Source organism: Staurois parvus, unplaced genomic scaffold (assembly GCF_062004578.1).
Source record: "Staurois parvus isolate SC_StPar_1 unplaced genomic scaffold, SC_StPar_1.0 ptg000355l, whole genome shotgun sequence".
In the NCBI taxonomy this organism is placed as follows: Eukaryota; Metazoa; Chordata; class Amphibia; order Anura; family Ranidae; genus Staurois; species Staurois parvus.
Genome location: NW_028318151.1, coordinates 970,044 through 991,731, shown reverse-complemented (window position 1 = coordinate 991,731; position 21,688 = coordinate 970,044). Strand labels below are relative to the sequence as shown.

Genomic DNA, 21,688 nt, shown 5'->3' with positions numbered 1-21,688 from the left:
CAAGGGGTATACAATCTAAGGTCCCTAACTTACATTCATACACATACTAGGGCCAATTTAGACAGGAGCCAATTTACCTACCATTGGAGATTTACTTTCTTTGGACTGCCATTTGTAGTATCTGAATAAATAAATTCCCAAATGTAAAACCAATACAAATAGGCTACTATATTTTTTTATACAAATATTATATATTAATATTACAAATATTATATATTAATATTATGTATGCATTCATGCTGAAAGTGAAATTTGGACTTCAGTATGCCTGCATTATGCAACTGTTTTAGGGAAAGTGCAGCATTTCTTAACACTGCAAGGTTCAGCAGAATGGGGATCTACATATATATCAGATCTAAGAATGAGGTTGTAAAAAGAGCTGAATATGACATATTTACAGGTTGGTGCAATGCTGAAGAGCTGCGCCGGCCATACACAGCTCAAATTTTGGTTGAGTCAAATTTAACCTGTGGGTAGTCCTATTGGCACCATACGGCTCTACATACTTGACTGAAAAATCAAAGGAGCTGGTTGGAAAATTGTCAGCCAAACAGTGATTGTTTCCAATGAGATGCAGTTACTCTTCATGTATGCAGACAGACAGGGGTTCCGCTTGACTGAATTCAATAGCCAACAAGGGTGATTTGATTTTCCACCCATAGAAATCTATGTGTATATGGCTAGTCTTAGTCCAAACACATTTCTAATAACTTTACATGTAATTGTATAAATTAATTGTATTTACTGGCGGGTCCCAATTGATTCCCCAGTAACAACTCAATAATAATACAACTGACATGTCCTGCCTCTCTGCATTCTCCTTGCTGTGGCTTGTCTCTGGAAAATGCTCACAGCCAAGACAAGCTTCACTTTTGGATCAGCTGTCTTCTTCATAAATGCTGTTAGATTGACTGCAGCAGTAGGGGATGGGGGCAAGTCGGACCTCATAACTGGGGTTAGAAAGCACTTAGAAACATGGGATAAAGTACTACATAGGGAATAGAAATGTAAAAACACTTATAATGACAGATGCTTTTGTTATCAGCTTTACCAGCTATCTTCTGTGAAATACAAACCCCCTCCACCCTATGAAATGGAGACGAGGAGGTGCTTTCTAGTCCTACCCCCGAGTAATGGATGAGGAGGAGGTGTTTTGTAGTACCTCATCCAGAAAGCAGCTTAGAGTGACAGTGGTGCTCCACCATAGATACAGTTCAGTGAGTGTTGTCAGCCTACTACAGGAATTGTTTTACTGGCAGGATTGCCAGCTAAAGAGTAAAGGAAAAACATCTGATTTCAGAACAGGCTCTATCACTTACTTTACACCAGCTCTTCCTCTCAGCCCACAGCTCTGGTCTATGGGCTGATTTCTGTTTTAGTGATTCCAATGTCCCTGATTTCCAGACAGTCCATGTTTTTCAATACTGACCAACTGTCCATATAATATTTGGATGTGTTATGATATGTTAGTTTTGGTTATCAGCTATTTATATTTTGATCACTAAGAAAAGGATTAGTCTACCTCAATCTGATATTTGGCTTTTAGATGGACCTTGGTGGGGATGGGGGATGGGAAAGAGGGACACCCTTTAACACAAAATGTGTAGGCATAGGCAGGGCTGCTGTTAGGAACCACAGGGGCACCTTAAAGCCAACCTGACAGGGCCCCCCCAAAAAAACACAGTTTACTATGATTCAATTATGAATGAACACAATGAGTAATTGGTACCGATCACTCATTATGTTTATTTAGAAAAGGAAGAGGGTGGTAAATGTGACATATTTACCGGACGCTTTCTCCACTCTCCATCCTGAAGGATCCTATTGTGTGCTTTCAGCTGCCAGTGGGAAGGAAAGTAGGGAATACTGCAGCACTATGGGGGTGGTGGCACACAGGGGGGCCAGGGCAGCAGGGATAAAAACATATGGTGCAAAGGGAAGGTGAAGGGTGCGGCTGGGAGGCAATTACTAGAAATGATCCCCTGTTTATCCCTCCCTGCAGCAGCTGAAATCCAGCGGGAGGGAAAGGAGAGGAAGCCAGCTTTCAGCTGCTGCAGAGAGACCATACAGGGGATCGATTCCAGTAATTGCCCCCCTGTGTGCTGATCACCCTCCCTGCCCACATTCGATTCACCCAGCTGCCTGGTCCCCCCTGCTGGCCTGGGCCCCATACAGGAGGACTGGTGGTACCCCCTTATCCACAGCCCTCGGCATAGGACACACCCCATGTCATGCCCCCAGTTTTGTGGGCTATGAAGAACTAATAGGCAAAAATTTGATTGGCTAAAACTAAATGTGCTTTTATCATCACTTTGTTTCCTTTATGGTGACTTTTAAAATGTTAATATGATAATAAAAAGGTCTGTGTAAAAGGTTTAGTATAGTGTAACACTTTTGGCTGTGAGGTATTGCATTTATTATAGAGGCTTATACATTTGTTCAAAAAGAAGGACCACTAAGGAGGAAAAGGGACAGAGGGATTTGGTTCCAAAGGAGGGATAGTTAGGAGGTGTGCATCAGTGAGATCTTCCGATCTCCAGGCTAAGCAAATGTTGTCTATATACCAGAGGCATGTATATTCTTACTTGAATCTTGGTATGCTTTGCAGTGGCGTACTTACAGGGGTGCAGTATACACCAGCATTTTGGAGGTGCTTGATCATTTTTTCTTTTGCACCTTTCAACTTCCACTGTCAGACAGGGAGAGGCGCTATAGAGCTAGTTTGACTGCAGTACAGAACTTCCCTCTCTCTGAACTGTTTACATCTGGTAAGGAGATGTGCACTAAGGCTAGGTTTACAAACATGCAGTTTGTATTTGATCCATTTCTGCAGTGCTTCTGAATTTTTTTTCCCAACTTGTTGCTGGTCAGATTAAAACGCAAAACACATCAAAAATGCGTCAAAAAAGCACTACATGCCTTTCTGCAGCATCTCCATTTAAGTCTATAGAACCAAAAACGCAATGTTTTGCATTTAAATAAGTCCCTGATCCTTTCGAAAAAACGCACTGGGTGAAAACGTGGAGATATGAATCTGTCCCATAGGAAATCATGTTAAATGGACTGCTGTGTGTTTCTGCAAAACGCAACGGAAAATGCATAGGTGTGAACCTAGACTAAAGAGAAATCTGCAGACCAGGGGCGGACTGACAACTCATGGGGCCCCCGGGCAATAGGGGATCATGGGGCCCTTGTGTCCTTGCCCAAACTCAAAAAAGCCTATGAAAAAGGTACCAGGGGCATCTCATGGGGCCCCCCTACTCACCTGGGCCCTCGGGCAGTGCCTGAGTTTCCAAATGGTCAGTCCGCCCCTGCTGCAGGGTGTCTGTACCTCGGGGGTCTGTACTTAGGGGTGTCTGTACTGGGGGAGCCTAGACTGAGGGGCTCTGTACTGTGCGTGTCTGTACTAGGGGGCTGAACTGAGGGGTTGTCTGTACTGAAGAGGGTCTCTACTGTGCGGTGTCTGTACTGAGGTGGTCTGTACTTGGAGGAATCTGTACTGGGAGAGTCTGTACTGATGTGGGGTCTGTACTGGAGGGGGGTGCCTGATCTGGGAGGGGTTATAACGTGGTGGTGCCTGTACAGAGTGGGTCTCAGTACTGAGGGTGGTATGTACTGAAGAGGTCTGTATGGAGGGGTGGACCTGTACTAAGGGGCTGTACTGTGGGGGTGTCTGTACTAAGGGGCGTCTGTAATGAAAGGGGTCTTTGCTGAAGGGAGCTGTACTGAGAGGTATCTGTACTGAAGGCAGGCCTGTGCTGAGTGTCTGTAGAGAGGGAATCTGTACTTGGATTGTTTGTACTGTGGGGTGTCTATAGGGGACTCTGTACTGGATAGTGTAGGGCATAGGTGTCAAACGGGTGGACCTCCAGCTGTTGCCAAACTACAAGTCCCATGAGGCATTGCAAGATTGATAGTTAAAAGCATGACTACCAAAGGCAGAGGCATGATGGGACTTGTAGTTTTGCAACAGTTTCCAAATGGTCAGTCCGGCCCTGGTTAGGAGTCGACTTCGCTGCTACACTTGGTGCAAGGCATGTAACAAAGGAAAGTCCTCTACTCTCTGCCCATTTCATCCGACACTCTGTTATGTCATTTTGGCCGAATTCCAATCCAGGGCCACCCCTGTCGCAAATTTGACCAATCTTATAATTTCGGGTACCACTTGCTTTACCCTAATAGAGAATAGAGAAGGTCGAATTTGCCACTTGACCCAATTGGGGTCAAGCAGAGGAGTGAGCTTTTTTCTCGTGCTTCTCACTGCGATAAATCGATGATGGTCATTAACTTCACTCCCACTTGATGGGCTCGAGTCTGTTGTCTGGCAATTTCCAACACTTTTCAAACTTTTTCCTTGTCCCACCCACTTGTTTCTCCTTAAAAAAACAATAAATTCTGCAACACAAATGAACATCTGGAATAGTAAAATAGTCTGAAAAGTTGAAATGTAAAATATCTGCTAGAAGCCCTCATCCCTTTCTTTGCCTCTGACGTCAGGCTTAAAGTGTTACTAAACCCACAACAGTAAAATCAGTCTGTATATGCAGTAATGCATTGCTTGTTATACTCACTGTGGAACCTAAGGGGTTAATCCTCCGCATTGTGTAAAAAGGACGTTTGATCCTCTCTTTTCTGATACTCCCGTTCTTCCAGAGTCTCCAATATATCTCTTGACAGAACAGAGGCTTGGAGGCAAGCTGCACATGCTCAGTTTGGTGTGTTTTTTTTTTCTTGGGAGAATTAAAGTCATCAGCACAGGACCAATCAGCACTGTCCAGACAGAGGGTCAGGGGTCCTGCAGCCTCATAGGACAGTCAGAGGCAGGGGCAGACTGACCATTTGGAAACCTGGGCACTTATGGAAACCAGGGTCAGTAGGGGGCCCTATGAGATGCCCCTGGTACCTTTTTCATAGGCTTTTTTGAGTTTGGGCAAGGACACAGGGGCCCCCATGATCCCCTATTGCCCGGGGGCCCCATGAGTTGTCAGTCCGCCCCTGATCAGAGGAGAGTGAAAACTCCTCCTCCAAGCTTTAACCAGTGCACTGCTGGACACTGATAGAAGTCTGCTATATACTACTGATGGGAAAAAGTATTTACTAAAATAATTGCATTTCCATGTTCTGTGTACTGTTAAGTTAGATGGGTGTAGTGAAGAATTGTGCCATCATCCCAAGCAAAAATATAAAAAAAAAAACACTTATTTTGGTGGGATTTTAAAGGCACACAAATCTATATCAAAGTTTAGTTTATATAAAAAGTTTAATCAATTTTTTTATTGTACAAAACAGCAAGCAGTACTGCAGATTGCAGTTTATATTTACTAAAATAATCAATATTAGAGAAGGGTCACTTTAATAGGTTCACTCATTAGCGCACCAAGGTATGGTAGTAATAAAAAACTGAGCACTTGAAAAAATACTGAGCATAGTTTTGGGAAACATTCTGCAAGCAAAGTAGGCATTCATTTTGCTTTTAAAGTGTTACTAAAGCCACAACAGTAAAATCAGTCTGTATATGCAGTAAATCATGCTTGTTATACTCACTGTGGAACCTAAGGGGTAATCCTCCACAATCCTCCTGTGTAAAATGGCTGCTTCTTCTCTGATCCTCCCCTTCTTCTACTATCCCCAATCAATCTGCTGATATTACAGAGCTTTAAAAAGGCACTCTGCACATGCTCAGTTTAGTGTGTGTGGCTAGAGAGTTTTTTTCTTTGGGAGGGTGCATGTGATCAGCACAGGGTCGATCAGCACTGTCCAGACAGAGGGTCAGGGGTTATGCAGTCTCATAGGACAGTCAGAGGAGAATGAAAGCTTCTCCTACAAGCTTTAATCAGTGCTCAGCTGGACACTGATAGAAGTCACAAGACTGCTATATACTACTGATGAGAAAAGGTATTTACTGAAAGTGCATTTCCATGTTTGTGTACTGTTAAATTAGATGGGTGTGGTGAAGAATAGTGCCATCACCCCATATTAAGCAACAATAGAAAAAACCCTTTTATTTTGGTGGGATTTTAAAGGCACAAAAATCTATATCAAAGTTTAGTTTATATAAAAAGTTTAATCATTTTCTTTCATTGTCCAAAACATTCAAAATTCCCATAAACCCACAAATACAGGTGGTTATACATACACATCAATCACACTTAAGAGTCGTATTATGACTTGAACCCCGCTTTGTGTTTGTATATAATTTGTGATTGATGTGTATGTATAACCGCCTGTATTTGTGGGTTTATGGGAATTTTGAATGTTATGGACAATAAAAGAAAACGATTAAACTTTTTATATAAACTAAACTTTGATACAGATTTTTGTAAGAACAAGAGAAATATCTGGTGCACTAAGAAGAAAAAAAAAACAGATGTATACTGTGATGGCTAGTATATTATGTCCTTAAAGTCCAAAGGTGGCTAAGGGATATTCCAACAATGCATGAATCAGTGGCAGCCGATTCAAAAAGAGCTAGAAGAGACTCTGTGTCAGGGGAGGACTGACAACTCATGGGGCCCTCGGGCAATAGGGGATCATGGGGCCCCTGTGTCCTTGCCCAAACTCAAAAGACCCTATGAAAAAGGTACCAGGGGCATCTCATGGGGCCCCTTACTGGCCCCGGGCCCTCGGGCAGTGATCGAGTTTCCAAATGGTCAGTCCGCCCCTGCTCTGTGTCAGCCATAAAAGAGAGAGAAGCAGCACCATCTAAGTGCAGCAATATAAGCAAATCATTTGTTCCACAAAATTGGCAACTCACAATAGTAGTAGTCAAATGATTGCTTGTCGAGCTGCTGTCAACCGCTGTGCAATTCCTGGCTGCTCCTACTGCAGGCAAGTCTCCAAAGCACTGTCCTTGGCTGTGCTGGTGGTTCTCAGTACTTCCCGGTGGATCCTCATGGCAATAGGCGTGGCACGTGTTCAGAACATGCATGCTCCTTCATCAGGCCAACATTGTACTGTACTGGGAACCACCAGCAAAGCCCAGGCCAGTGCTTTGGAGACTTGCCTGCAGAGGGACCAACCAGGAGTTGCACAGCGGTTGACAAGTGCTCATTTGACTACTACTATTGTGAGTTGCCAATTTTGTGGAATAAATTAGTTGCTTTTATTGCTGCACTTAGATGGCGCTGCTTCTCTCTCTTTTATATATACAGGTTTGTGTGCCTTTAGGGCCAGTTCACACTATAGAAACGCAGTCCAGATGCGTTTCGGATGCATTTTTGCATGTGCTTTTTTATGCGTTCCAGTGCATTTTGATGCATTTTTTACCTGTTCCAGTGCGTTTTTTAAGCATTCCAGTTCATTTTTGTCCCTCTCATTTTCTTCAATTTGAATAGGGACATGTGCGTTCTAGTGCATTTTTGTGCGTTCCAGTGTGTTCTGGTGCATTTTTGATGCATTTTACCAAGTTCCAGTACAGTTCTATGCAGAAAAAATGCAACATGTTCTACTTTTTTTTCTCCAACCAGAATGCACTGGAACTGCAAGCACTGATGTGAACTATGACATTGACAACCATATAACCTACTTTCTGTGCGTTTTGGATGCAGAAAAAAAGCAACTGAAATGCATGTAGTGTGAACTGGCCCTTAAATTCCCACCAAAATAAGAGGGTTGTTTCCTATTTATGTTCTGTGTATTGTGGGAGAACAGATATAGGGAATGCAGGGTTTGGGCAAGGGCGGACTGACACCTCATGGGGCCCCCCGGGCAATAGGGGATCATTTTCATGGGGCCTCCTACTGACACCAGGCCCTCGGGCAGTACCCGAGTTCCCAAATGGTCAGTCCACCCCTGGGTCCGGGTTTAGTAACACATTAAGGGCCGATTCACACTATAGAAATGCAGTCCAGATGTGTTTTTGCATGCACGGTTTTGATGCATTTTTGGCGTGTTCCAGTGCGTTTTTTATGCATTCCAATTCATTTCCCCTCTTTTTTTCTTCAAATTGAATAGGGACATATGCGTTCCAGTGCATTTTTGGTGCATTTTGGTGCGTTCCGCTGTGTTTTTGATGTGCTTTACCGCACTCCGATACAGTTTTGTGCAGAAATAATGCAGCATGTTCTACTTTTTTTCTGCAACTGGAACGCACTGGAGTTGCAAGCATTGATGTGAACTAAGACATTGACAACCATATAACCTACTTTCTGTGTGTTTTGGATGCAGAATAAAAGCAACTGAAATGCATGTAGTGTGAACTGGCCCTTAAAAACCCACCAAAATAAGAGGGTTTTTTCCTATTTATGTTGTGTGTACTGTGGGAGACCAGATATAGTGAATGCAGGATCCGGGTTTAGTAACACTTTAAGGGCCAGTTCACACTATAGAAATGCAGTCAGATGCGTTCCAGATGCGTTTTTGCATGCACGGTTTTGACACACTTTGGGCACATTCCAGTGCGGTTTTTATGCGTTTTCGATGCATTACAGTGCTTTTTTTATGCATTCCAGTTCATTTCTTCCCCCTCTCTTTTTCTTCAATTTGAATAGGGACATGTGCGTTCCAGTGAGGTTTTGGTGCATTCCGGTGCGTTTTTTATGTGCTTTACCACAGTTCTGTGCAGAAAGAATGCAGCATGTTCTTTTTTTTTCCGCAACTGGAACACACTGGAACTGCAAACACTAATGTGAACTATGACATTGATAACCATATAACCTACTTTCTGTGCGTTTTGGATGCAGAATAAAAGCAACTGAAATGCATGCAGTGTGAACTTGCCCTTAAAATCCCACCAAAATAAGAGGGTTGTTTCCTATTTATGTTCTGTGTACTGTGGGAGACCAGATATAGTGAATGCAGGATCCGGGTTTAGTAACACTTTAAGGGCCGGTTCACACTATAGCAATGCAGTCCAAATGTGTTTTTGCATGCATCTTTTTTACGCGTTTTTGGCGCGTTCCAGTAAGGTTTTTTATTCATTCCAGTTCATTTTTCCCCCTTTCTTTTTCTTCAATTTGAATAGGAACATGTGTGTTCTAGTGCATTTTTGTGCATTCCAGTGTGTTTTGATGCATTTTACTGCATTCCAGTACAGTTCTGTGCAGAAAAAATGCAGCATTTTCTACTTTTTTTCTGCAGCTGGAACGCACTGAAACTGCAAACACTGATGTGAAATATGACATTGACAACCATATAACCTATTTTCTGTGCGTTTTAGATGCAGAAAAAAAGCAACTGCAACGCATGAAGTGTAAACTGGCCCTGTTGCTTATCATGACCCTCACACACACTTTGTTCATTTTTTTAAATAATAAAACAAATGTTATAATTATTACATTTTTTTTTATAAAGGAAGTCAGGGGGGGGCAAGTGCCCCTTTAGCCCCCTTATAAATCCAGCTCTGAATACAGCACAGTGATGACGTCACTAACACTTTTTTTTATTGTAATACCTGGGTTTGCACAAATATTTGTGGCACACAGAGTGGGTTTTATCTAACCTGTGGCTACTGGGGGATTTATGAAGCTTTTGTTCCCAGGCTTCAGCTTCTTGCCATCATTCAGGCTAGTATTAGTAAGTTTCTGGCCATTCCATAGAAATCCCTCGTCCTAGCAGCCAAGCCTGCACTCTCCAATGGCAGACAATAGGGGAAGCCTGGAAGAAGCAGCGATCAGAGATGCTGACAATGGCAGGTCCCCGCCCCCTCCCGCAGCCTCCGAGCTGTGAATGGGGCTGCAGTGACAGCAGTCAGAGGAGACACTGAGCGAGGCTGAGCTCTGGGGGCTGCACAATACATCGCCACTGCCTAGGGATCAGCAGGAGACAAGCCAGCTCCAGGATCAGCAGCCTCTTCTATGTACTGCATCGCCTAATTCCTCTGATTGAGAGTTGATGACAATTCAGACAAGTTTTGTGGGGTCTTCAGGATCCAGAGCAGGGAGGACAGTCATCCAGGTAAGACTGATGAAAGTAGAGGAAAGTTTCCAGCGCAGCCTGGGGCACAGATCTTGTATGGTGTATGCCCTGTGATCATGGCATCTTCTTGTTAGTGAGTAATAAACCTGATTGTGGTGGATTGTGGTTTGCAGAAACTTTGCTGATGATGTAGTTCTGGGGGTGATCCATGCATTGCATTCACTCTTCTAGCTGGATGATTGACACTTACTTCTATTGGTAATGATTGCTGATGTGCTGACCTACCTCTTCTGCATTGATTGGTGTGAATGTGATGGATGAGCCTCTTTTGGCTCACTACTCAGCTACAATTCTTAGCCCACATTCATGGGTTTTCAATAACAACAGGGGATGGACAAAGATTGGCGCACAAGAAAAAGGCCCTGATTTCCATATGCATGCTTATTTAGCGTTTGATGGGTTAAATGAAGAAATGTTTTGCTGTCCATCCATAGACCTGCGCCGCTCCCTCCTCACTGCGCCACTCGCTACGCTTTGTCTGGTAATGGTGCGCATTTTACAACTTTGGCAAAAGTGCATGTTTCACTTGGGACGTTAACAGGAATCGTCACATATCACTTTTAGGGCTCATACACACAGATGGCCAAAGGGGCCATAAACATGGCGAGTGAACTGCGCCCCATAAGCTGCCACGGTGGCCATACAGGGTTGTATACAGTCTGCGGCTACAATTCTGATCCGTATCTATCCGGGAGGGCAGTACTACCACCGAACACAACCCATTCCAGTGAATAGGGCCACACTGCTGACTTTTCAGGGTTAAAACAGGTGGTGACGGGGCGCTATAGCCTCCCAGACACTTGTCAACCACCCTCTGAAAAGTGATCCACTGTGGAGGGGAGGCGACGACAAAAAGTGCTTAGGCTGTCCAAACTCTTTACAATCTTGTATGGTCTTCTTTAGGGCCAACTTACTCTTTACAATCTTGTACAGTCTTCATAATGGCCAGCTTACTGTTTACAATCTGATTGTAGTCTTCTTAAGGGCCAAATTACACTGTACAATCTGATTGTACAGTCTTCTTCAGGGACAAGTTACAATGTACAATCTGATTGTAGTCTTCTTTAGGGACAAGTTACTCTTTACAATCTGATTGTAGTCTTCTTTAGGGCCAACTTACACTGTACAATCTGATTGTACAGTCTTCTTCAGGGACAAGTTACACTGTACAATCGGATTGTACAATCTTCTTTAGGGCCAACTTACTCTTTACAATCTGATTGTACAGTCTTCTTCAGGGACAAGTTACACTGTACAATCTGATTGTAGTCTTCTTTAGGGCCAACTTATTCTTTACAATCTGCTTGTACAGTCTTCTTAAGGGCCAGCTTACACTTTACAATCTGATTGTACAGTCTTCTTTAGGGCCAACTTACTCTTTACAATCTGATTGTACAGTCTTCTTAAGGGTTACTTACTCTTTACAATCTGCTTGTACAGTCTTCTTTAGGGTTACTTACTCTTTACAATCTGATTGTACAGTCTTCTTTAGGGCCAACTTACTACTTTACAATCTGATTGTACAGTGTTCTTAAGGGCCAATTTACACTTTAAAATCTGATTGTACAGTCTTCTGTAGGGACAACTAATGCCCTGTACACATGATCAAAAAATCGGATGACAAAATTCACTTTCGGATCGTATCATTAGTACACAGCTTTCAACTGCCGATCACGACAGTTCATGCGACAATATTCGAAGGAACAAGCACAGAAATGTTTCTCGTATGATAACAGCTCGGATGATTTTTGTTTAATCAGTACAGTATTTGTCCGAAAAAATCGAGAGACCAAGACCACGCATGCTCAGAAACGAAAGAATACATTATAATGCAATACAATACATTACATCGCTTCCAAAGTTGTATTCTATCGTAACTTTAGTAACCTCTTTATTTTTGATATGAGACTAGCATGCAACAAAAAATGAACAATAGGTCGTCCGATTATCTGATTGTGTGTACTAGGCATTACACTTTACAATCTGATTGTACAGTTGTCTTTAGGGACAACTTACACTTTAAAGTCTAATTGTATAGTCTTTGTACAATGGACTTTAGATTTAATGAAACTATGTACTATGGGGACCTACCTAAGTTATACAGTCAAGGAGACACTTGTACCACATAGTTGTTGGAAGATCTAAAGGAGATTATATAGTCAGATTGTAGTGTGTGTGGTGATCTTAATCCCTGGTTCGTACTGATGCGGCTTGTTGGCTTGGTCATTCAAATCGCATGACAAATCTCACCCGACGATCGGTAATGGAACCGTTCTAATCGGTGCGTCTCTAACGAAGTCAGAGTTGCACCGAATTGAAAAGAAGTTCCTACACTACTTTTGCCAATTTCAAGTGCAACTTGCATAGACATCTGTGCACAAAGTCACACAGATATCTGCAAGTCGCACCCGAAGTTGCATTGACGTGACTTTAAAATTGTGCGATTTCAAGTGAAGTTGCACGATTTCTAATTTGCATGCCTGAACGGGGGGGGGGGGGGCTTAAAGTGATTTGGTGTGGCTGGTGCAACAACACATAGAACTTGTGTAACAGCTTTGTTGATTTGATGTCTGGAAAATGTAATTATATTTACATTAAAATCCCCCCATAATGTCAGTCCGATGTAACGCCACTTTGAGACCAGAAGGAATGAACGTTCTTTAGGCTGGCCATACATTATACAATTTTCTTTAGAAAATTGCTTTAGATTTACCAAAAACCATATAATATGAGGTCAAACCTAAACAACACTTTCAATTGTATCTAATTAGGCAGGCTCTTGCACTACATAGTTTAAGGTAAATCTAAAGGAAATTGGACAGAAAATTGTAAGAAAATTGTATACTGAATGGCCAGCCTTATTAGGGTTCATCCACACCAGATGGGCTGAGGTGCGTTGTGGGCGCGTTCCGAATGCATAGCAATGAATGCAATGTCTATGAATACAGTTCATGCCAGCACGGCGCGTTGCATTTTCCCAGTGCTGAAAAAAATAATTACAGCATGTACTACTTTTTTCAGTGCAATATTCAAATGCATAAGCAACATGCACTGGAAAGCAAACAAGGCATAAAAACCCAAAACCAAAACGCATGTCAACATATTACAAAAAATGCAGTGCCCCGCAACACGCATGCGTCGCAGTGTAAATGAGCCCTAACAGTTACTGTTGTCTGAAGCTGTTCTTTTATGTGGCTGGTTGACTTTTGTGACTCCTTTGTGCACTGCTCATGAAAGATTGGATTGTGCTCCTTGCATGTAGGCATCATTGGAAGTAGATTGGTGTGTAAGAAGAGACGACACCAGTTGGAATGTGGGTTTTGTGAGTAGGTGATACAAATTAACATTTGCGAAATGAATATTCTGTAAGATACATACTTATTTATTTATTTCAGGTACTTATATAGTGCCATCAATTTATGCAGCGCTTTACATATATATTGTACATTCACATCAGTCCCTAACAGGGACGAACTGACAACTCATGGGGCCCCCGGGCAATAGGGGATCATGGGGCCCCTGTGTCCTTGCCCAAACTCAAAAAAGCCTATGAAAAAGGTACCAGGGGCATCTCATGGGGCCCCCTACTGACCCCGAGCCCTCAGGCAGTGCCCGAGTTTCCAAATGGTCAGTCCGCCCCTGCTTCCGCGTGTGATGCAGGAGTCCCTGGCCACGGCACAGTGATCTGAAGAAATGGCATGGGTATGTTGTTCATTCAGAGCACGTGAGCTGGTTCTTAAATAGAGCTAATAACTCCTAAACGGTGCATGTTTAGGGGATATTCATTTTACCTACAGGAAGGTTTTATAATAAGCGTAACTGTAGGTAAAAGTATTAAAAAAAAGTATACTACCGCAAATAACCACTTGACAACCGGGCTATAGCCGAATGATGGCTGCAGCGCGCTTGTCCACTCCTGGGAAGGTGTCATATGACGTCCTCCCAGAACGCGCCCCCCCCCATGCCCCCAACAGCTCGCACCCAGTGCTGTCTGTGATCGCTGTGTCCTACGGACACAGCTGAATACATGACAAGGTAACAGGCCAATCACAGTGGCCTTTTACCACGTGATCAGCTGTCTCCAATGACACAGCTGATCACAAAGTAATCAGAGGAAAGATTATCATTGCAGCCCCAAAAGTGCCTAGTAGTGGCTCCCATCAGTGCCCATCAGTGCCACCCATCAGTGCCCATCAGTGCCAACCATCAGTGCCCAGCAGTGTTGCCCATCAGTTCCGCCAGTCAGTGTCTCCAGTCTGTCAGTCAGTGCCAATCAGTGCCACCTATCAGTGCCCATCAGTGCTGCATATCAGTGCTGCCTCATCAACGCACATCTGTGAAGTAGAAAAACCTGTTTGCAAATGTTATAATAGAAACAAAGAAAAACGTTTTCTTTTTTCAAAATTTTCTGCTCTGTTTTCGTTTATAGTACAAAAAAAAAAAAAAAAACCCCAATCACAATTAAATACCACCAAAAGAAAGCACTATTTGTGTGAAAAAAATGATAAAAATTTAACATGGGTACAGTGTTGCATGACCGTGCAATTGTCATTCAAAGTGCAACAGTGCTGAAAGCTGAAAATTGGCCTGGGCAGGAAGGGGGTAAAAGTGCCCTCTAGGCAAGCGGTTAAATAAACATCATTAGAGCATGCGGACTACTTATCTGAAATCAGACAAACCAGCAATCCCACATAAAAATACTCATGGGATTGATTTACTAAAACTGGAGTGTGCAAAATCTGGTGCAGCTCAGCATAGAAACCAATCAGCTTCCAGGTTTTATTGTCAAAGCTTAATTTAACAAGCTGAAGTTAGAAGCTGATTGGCTGCCATGCACAGCTGCACTGGATTTTGCACTCTCCAGTTTTAGTTAATCAACCCTATAATGTACAGGCACCCAGGGTGGGGAGCATTGGGGTTCACGAAGACAATTAGCATTTGATCCAGCATGATGTCTTAATAGCACACAGTTTTGTGTCTAGTCTAATATATGTGCATATCTTTAGACCTCATACATGGTGATCATAGTCACTGCTGCTGTAGACCCTTAATTTATGGTGGGGGGTAAACTGAAGTACCTGTGAAATACCTTTAGGCATGAAGTCAATGACAGCTGGCAGGCTGAGCTGCTGAGAAAATGATCAACGAGATTAGAAAACATGGTCTGATCAATTTTGTTTTTCCCAATATAAACTGGTGTTGGGCCTGCCTGTAGCCTTCTGTACCTACCTCCCCCATCCATCTCCACAGGCATATACACAAACATTTGGTAGGGCCAGGCATTCAACTACTTTGCCTAAAGGCAGTCAGATGGTGTGTCTATACCTGGCATGTAATTGTCACGCAGTGATTTTATGGTGGTATATTACAAGCAGCATGAAGATTCAAAGTACTTGAGGGTACCAGTGTTGGGCAAATGTCAACAAGGAGGTTTAGAATGGTTTGTCCAGTTCACCAATATGTTCTGTTGATACTTCAGAAATAAGCACATTATTGCCATTCAGTGAAATTGTAAGCCAGCTGAAAAATCTTTCACTCCAAAGAAGAAAACAAAAACCAGTTGGCACAGCTGCGTTTTTTCATGTATTTTTTGGCGTGCTTTCATGCATTTTTATAATTTGTGCATTTTTAGTTTAGGCCAGTGCCAAGAAATATCTCCTGGGACATCACCGAGCATGTATTTCCTTCGAGCTTCCTGTCTGTTTTTTGTCTTTATTGTTGGACCGCAATCTTGTGACATGGCTGCTGTGCCAATGTTTATGGCAAACGTCGCAGTTACCACCTTAATTTTAATTGAAAAAGAGGTGAAGAGGTTAAAACATTCCAGTCCTCAAACAGTTCATGGGCAATTTCCTTTTATGCCGTTTGTAGGTTGCTGTTGTCTTTGTGTTGGCCGGAATCATACATCAGTGCCCCCACTCAAGTGGATGAAGGCCTCGATATCCAGTATTGGGAGGTTATCCAGTTTTGGGAGGAGCTACAGCGTCGTGACATCACGCCGCCGGCACCACGTGGGTCCCGGCGGCCATCTTTGGAAACTGCAGCTGAGTGGTTGTACCATTGCTGGCAGCGGATGTCGGATAGTGAGGGATACCAGACCAGACCTTAAAGGGACCTCCAGGTTTCTGAGATTGATATTTCTAAATGCGCACTTTGATTGCGCATCTGGTGAGTGCGCAGTCTTTATAATTTGAGCTTTATCACCACCTTACCGAATCAGATCACCAGATATTGAAGATCATCACGATCTTCCATGCACCTTATTTTGGACTATATTTTGATGATTATTTCCAGCACTTTGCACACCATTGGTCACTATATAGTGACATAGTGAATCACTGTTCATATCACTTCATTTATTGATGTGTTAGCACTTCATCACTGGAGTCACCTATGTATATTTTATGGGGTATATGCAGAGGCGGACTGACCATTTGAAAACTCGGGCACTGCCTGAGGGCCCGGGGTCAGTAGGGGGCCCCATGAGATGCCCCTGGTACCTTTTTCATAGGTTTTTATTAGTTTGGGCAAGGACACAGGGGCCCCATGATCCCCTATTGCCTGGGGCCCCCAGTTGTCAGTCCGCCCCTGGGTTTATGTGCAATTAATCTTGATAAGAGTGACACGTTTTATATGATATCACTAAGTCACTTTATTTTGTTATCTGATGTTTATGGTTTTATGATCATATTGGTTCTTTCATTTTATTATATGTATCTTTATAATTTTATATGGTTATTTTTAGCGCTACACCCTGCTATATATTGTCTTTTTGGAGGTTTTTTGGTACCTTTGGTGTTTAGCAGCTTTTTGACTTTTAGCACTCGCTTATCTTTGTTTGTGCTATCCAGGATTGGGTGGCCATGTGTCTCCATCTTCTCTGCAGCCTATGTAGAGTAGAAGTTGCTGAAAAAGGGGGTGGGGGCCTGTTGTTATGGCAAAAGACGCAACAAAAAAACACAGTAAAGTGCATGTACAAATATGGGGGTCCTCTTGTCATGTGATGTTGCAAGACTTACGAAAAAAAAAAATGACACAGGCCTATGTGTAAGGTTCGATGAAGCTTCGATGAATGTATGATTCGATGAAAAATCTGTGTAACTTTTCTTAGGCATGAGTAAACCCTGATGATCATTCTGTATACATTGGATAGACTGCCTGGACTTTGTTTGTGTTTACACCTGCTAGCTGACAGCTGGAGATTCCTCCATGGAAAGCCTCCAACTGACTGGCCACACTGCTTCATTTTTTTTTTTCTTTTTGGCAAAAACATGGGAAGTCTTGAGCAGGACATGGAAAGTGAATTAGAAACACCCACTGTGGGGAAGCAGGTGTAAAAGACATTAGGTTTCCTTCGGCTGTGTAATTAGTGTCATAGCAAGGACTACTAGGAGGGAGTAGTAATAGTAGAACATTGCAGGAGAGGAACCAAATGTCTACGATAAAGAAAGCGGACATGGAACGCTCTCTTGGCCCCTTGAAAAGTGCTCTCCACAAGATGTGACACTCATATCAGCTGCCTCCCGCTGTCGCAAGAAAAACTTTACTTCATGTTAACATCACCCCATGCCAAAAGTCATCATTTAAATCGATATTTTCATTCTGTCCAAAGTCTAGAAGGTGAAATCAGTCTGTTTTAGTGGCTGATCATGCCCCTTGTGGGTCTTATCTTCTATGTCAAGAAGGAACTCGAATTAAGAACGACACACTCAGGTTATGGCAGCAGGCCATACGTACCTTTTATTTGTTGTCATTTCACCTTCTCCATACTTACATGTGTTGCCATACTGATATACTGGTTTTTAAATAGCTGTTATGTTAAGAGGAACCTCACTCCTCCCTGCTCATTTTTCTTTTCTTTTTTATTCTTTTTCATTTTTAATGCCTTCTTACCTGTCATGTTGGGTTGTCATAAATTAGCATACTCAGCCCAGCGAAAGCAGCATTGTCCTTCTGTAACTTGCTTTTGCATGCTGGATCCCATGTTGTCATCTTCTTCTCTGCCATCATCATGCAACACGATGGTTAATTGGTTAGCACTTTCATGTTTCAATACTAGGGTTATTGGTTTGAATCCCAGCCTTGACACTGCCTGCCTAGAGTTTCCATGTTCTCCCCTTGCCTGTGTGGGTTTCCTCCACACTCCAAAGACATGCTGGTAGGTTAAATGGCTCCTGTATAAATTGTCCCTAGTATGTATGAATGTGAGTTAGGGACCTTAGATTATAAGCTCATTGAGGGCAGTGACTGATGTGAATGTACACAATATATAGATATATGTAAAGTGCTTTGCAATTTGATGGTGCCATGCAAGTACCTGTAATAAAATTAAATGTTCATAGAGCAGCGTCCACATCAACGAGGCTGGAGGAACCTAAAAAGGACAGAAGAGACCCATCAGTGGCCACTTCTTTATGAGCTTGATGCTTCTTTGGATATCTGACATACACTATATCGCCAAAAGTATTGGGACGCCCCTCCAAATCATTGGATTCAGGTGTTCCAATCACCTCCATGGCCACAGGTGTATAAAATCAAGCACTTAGGCATGCAGACTGCTGCTAAAAACATTTATGAAAGAATGCATTGCTCTCAGGAGCTCAGTGAATTCAAGTGTTGCCACCTATGCAATAAGTCCATCTGTGAAATTTCCTTGCTACTAAATACTCCATGGTCAACTGTTAGTGGTTTTATAAGAAAGTGGAAGCAACTGGGAACAACAGCAACTCGGCCATGAAGTGGTAGGTCATGTAAAATGACAGAGCGAAGCCAGCGTATGATGAAGCGCACAGTGCGCAGAAGTCGCCAACTGTCTGCAGAGTCAATAGCTAAAGACCTCCAAACTTCATGTGGCCTTCAGATTAGCACAACAACAGTGCATAGTGAGCTTCAAGGAATGGGTTTCCATGGCCAAGCAGCTGCATCCAAGCCTTACATCACTAAGTGCAATGCAAAGCATCAGATGCAGTGGTGTAAAGCACGCCACCACTGGACTCTAGAGCAGTGGAGACATGTTCTCTGGAGTGATGAATCAAACTTCTCTGTCTGGCAATCCTATGGACATGTCTAAGTTTGGCGGTTGCCAGGAGAATGGTTTGCCTGACTGCATTGTGCCAAGTGTAAAGTTTGGTGGAGAGGGGGATTATGGTGTGGGGTTGTTTTTCAGGGGTTGGGCTTTGCCCCTTAGTTCCAGTGAAGGGAACTCTGAAGGTGTCAGCATACCAAGACATTTTGGACAATTTCATGCTCCCAACTTTGTGGGAACAGTTTGGGGATGGCCCCTTCCTATTCCAACATGACTGCTCACCAGTGCACAAAGCAAGGTCCATAAAGACATGAATGAGCGGGTTTAGGGTGGAGGAACTTGACTGGCCTGCACAGAGTCCTGACCTAAATCAGGTAGAACACCTTTGGGATGAATTAGAGTGGAGACTGCAAGCTAGGTCTTCTCATCATCAGTGCCTGACCTCACAAATGCGCTTCTGAAACAATAGTCAAACATTCCCATAGACACATTAGTAAACCTTGTGGACATCCTTCCCAGAAGAGTTGAAGCTGTTATAGCTGCAAAGGGTGGGCCAACTCAATATTGAACCCTACAGAATAAGACTGGGATTCCATTAAAGTTCATGTGCGTGTAAAGGCAGGCCGACCAATACTTTTGGCAATATAGTGTAGATATCCCAGGAGACTGGGTCGCTAGTATATGTTATTCTCACCTGAATTTTATTTACAAAAAGGTAAATATAAAAAAGGTTGCATTAGCTCAAGCTTGAGTTTTGGAGTGAAGTTCTGCTTTAAAGTGTATCTAAAGCAGGACTGGACAAAATCCCAGGAGCTGGGTGGCCAATGTTTCCTAAAAATTACAGCTGGCACCTAACCTTTCCTTGTTTTCTCTAGTAGTTGTCAGTGGCAGCTGAATTGGATAGATTGACTTCATATTTGTCCACCCCTGATCTAAAGTTATTTTTTTAGGCTGGATAGTACAGGGAGGGGTTAGAACCCCCGTCAGGTTTTTATTTTTGTTGTGTTTTAATTCAAATAAGCAAAGAAAAAATTCCCCAGTAGACTACAGAAAGCCAAAATAGAAAAAGGGGTTTTAACCTTTCTCTTTCTTTCATTACTCTTAAAAAAATGGAGAACTTAGTTGCGTGAGCTATGACAACACCAACCAATCAGAGAGGAGACAGAAGAAATATGGCTGGCTTTAATCTAGATCTAGCCTTTCTCAACCCTTCTAATCCTAGAGGAACCACTGAAATAATTTTCAGGTATCAGAGAACTGGCGCAGGAAGTCAGTGCAAAGAATGCCCTCATTACAGTGGTGGTCAGAATGCTAGGCTTACAAACAGTTTAAAAGATCAGTGACACCATACCACTGATTGAGGCAAGCTGGTTAAGCCAAGTGGTGTTGGCTCCAGAACTATGCAGCCACCATTAGGGGGAAGGTCAATCAGTCACTCAAGAGACCCCTAGCAACCTCTGGAGGAACCCTAGTTGAAAATGGCTGTTCTAGAACATATCTTTTTCTTAGCTTTATAAGTCACCTAGAGTTGGACAATATGATCATGTGATGATGGTGAGGATGAATTAGAGACCATTACGTGCCATGATAAATGTTTCAATTTAAGCCCTTCTTCTAGGGTACCATACAATGAAAGATGTAACTACTTCACACCAGTTGTACATTGATCTCATTTTCCATGGGGAATCCCTCATTTGATGTCTCAGCTGCTGTAAGTAATTTGCTCTTGTCAGGGAGGGGTGCTTTGTGGCAGAAAATGCTAAGCCCCATCTCTGGGAATATAGAAATGATTGTACAATGTTTCTTTGAGGAGAAACACTTTGGGCTTCATTTAATAACAGAGTGCAAAAAGAAATAACCCACATCAACAAATTAGATTTTAGATGAAACTGAGAGCTGATACCTGATTGGATACTGTAGCTGGTCTTTATTATGTACATTATGTTCTTTGTTTATACTGGCATTCACTCTTATACAGCTTGCTTCATGCATAATCAGATCAAATTTTCACTAAATATTCTTTTTTGTGAATTTTTTGACTGACAATTCTTCAATTCTGACTGTTTATTGGTACGTTTGTTTTTTTTAGGAAATATTCAGAAGCATTACCCCATGTTCAGTAAATTTCCTCATTCAGTAAAGTGTTTTTATTTGTGCCAGTTCTTACTTGCACATAGGGATGAGTGTGAGTTTGGTCTATAAGTGAATGGAAGCTGTCAGTGCTGGTCACATGACCATAATAGGTTAATGATGTCACGAGCAAGCAAAAGCAGGGGACAACTATTATTTATGTATACAGTAGCTGAGGCTGTCAAATGTTATGTCCCTCCTCAGGACACAATAAAGTATAACTAAATCCAAACCTTTTTTTTTTTGTTCGTTTTGGACAATGTGGAGAGGGATTAGAACACCTGTCAGGTTTTTATTGCTGTCTGTGTCCCCATTGGCCCTGGTTTACATCTGTGCAGTTGTGCAGGCCGCGATTTGCGAGGGCACCAGAGCCCATTCATTTGAATGGACTCCTGTGCTCCGGGACACGCAGGGAAGAAGTCCCTGCACTACTTTGGAAATCACAGCGCGCACAGGAACCTCAGTTCCCAGTACGTTTGCAGTTTCCAGTGCGGGCGGCATGCCATTAGGATTAATGGCACCCACCTGCGGGTCTCGCATTCCTCTGTGTGGGTGGTGTGGCTGCAGGTATCCGTGCCGGTCCTGTAGCGGAACCAGGGGTTAGGGAGATTCACCTTC

The 21,688-nt window shown here is 42.8% G+C and overlaps 1 protein-coding gene across 2 annotated transcripts in view; it reads left to right on the top strand.

The window, feature by feature from the left end:
* Positions 1–9,647: 9,647 nt before the first annotated feature.
* Positions 9,648–21,688, top strand: part of MEGF10 (multiple EGF like domains 10) — a 200,294-nt gene continuing 188,253 nt past the window's right edge. Inside the window, exon 1 of one of the 2 annotated variants that reach the window (XM_089684765.1) lies at positions 9,648–9,894. The gene's annotated coding sequence lies outside the window, so the exon portion shown is untranslated. The remainder of the gene's footprint in view (positions 9,895–21,688) is intronic. The other variant, XM_089684764.1, reaches the window with a different exon arrangement.